Below are 1,603 nucleotides of genomic sequence, written 5' to 3'. Positions count from 1 at the left end.
AACCCCACGATCATCTCTAAAACTCTGATTTGCAGATACCATTGGGTCTGTTTTACAATTCTAAAATAGAGGGCAAAACATGTGCAAAGCACAATATATGTTCTATATATAACTCATAGGTGTTTAAAACGAATAGAACACACGAGCAGCGTTGTATCCGTGTAAAACATCTATGTCTAATATGCGGGTAAGACAGTAGCATTTTCTACTAGAAGACTAACTATTATTTACCCGTATAGCTGACTGTATAGTCAGTAAACTATTTTATATCTCAACTTAATCTTTTTGACTGACCACGTCTTTTCAACGGATATCAAAACCAGTCTGATTCGAGAGAGTAAGAGAGCCCCGTCCACGAAATTATCAAAACACCTCTGGTATACTTTGTTACTGAGCATCGCTTCGGGTCAATTTCGTACACTGCTGATTTCAAATTACGGTTGAAACTTTTGAGAGTGTAGCTCAGCATTCACTAATTGCAAACACCCTACACTTATAACATATTGTGCGATACGAATCGACGCGGTCAAACTCGACGAATAATGTGTCCGTCTAAGTACGAAATTAGATAACGTTTAAGTCCGAATTAGTACTTAGTACAAACCCCGAGTCACATTTTTTGGAACTGGCCTCGATCGGCAAGTTTGGTCGTAATTTACAAAATTTAGAGGTGACGTTGAGTCACGCTAGTGATTCCCGCGGGACGTCTACGCCATTTCCCGGCCAAAGTGCCAACGTTGCCAAGCAAAGTGCAAACGAAAAAAGACAGGGAAATTTCAAGTGAACAAAAAAATGCTTTTTTCAGCTTTTGCAAAAACGATGGGTACACTTTCCAAGCAAAAAGCAAACTCGAAGTTACGCACCCAGCTCCATGTCGAAGCCCCTTTCTGCAGCGAAGCACTGACGCAGGCAGTGCCTCTCGTAGCGCCAGATGAGTCGGCGCGTAATAACACCCTTGCAGGCTTCCACTGCGTCTTTCATCAGCGCCAATCTGTGTGCCGCAAAGGAGTCATATTCCCCACGCATCAGAAACTCCTGCTTTCGTTCCGCCATAAAACGGCGCATCTTGGCCTTTAAGGAATTCCAGCACCCCTCAATGGGGTTCAGCATTGGGCTGTAGGGTCCCAGACGCAGTACCTCGAGCTTGTTCAGGTTCATGATGCCGTCGGCAGCCACGTATTCTCGAGCAAGGTTCTCGACGTCGCTGTGGGGTGGTGCGTTGTCCGTGGCAATCACAACCTTGGCCGGTTGAAGCTCCACGTACTCCTCGGAGCGAAGAGCAGCAATGAAGAGGTCCGCCATGAACCTTGCATTCTCAGCCTTCTTTACGGACCCTTCGTGGATTTGCAGCAGAACCAGACCGGAGCCACTTGAAACTCCTCCTTGGATGTGGAGGTTCTTGCCTTTGGAAGGCGGCAGTTGGACAACGGCACGTTCTCCAACCCGAGACCAGCCCTCATTTCGAGACAGGTACAGATTAAAATTAGTTTCATCTTGAAATACAATCATGTTACCTTTCTCAATGTGCTTGTTTAACTCCACGACAAAGTTCTTGCGCTTCTCCTTGTTGGCAGCTGAGTTCATGGTCGTCTTCTCGATGCGT

The sequence above is a fragment of the Phytophthora parasitica genome (genome assembly GCF_000247585.1).
Source record: "Phytophthora parasitica INRA-310 unplaced genomic scaffold supercont2.5, whole genome shotgun sequence".
NCBI classification, from domain to species: domain Eukaryota; phylum Oomycota; class Peronosporomycetes; order Peronosporales; family Peronosporaceae; genus Phytophthora; species Phytophthora nicotianae.
This window is presented reverse-complemented; position numbering follows the sequence as displayed.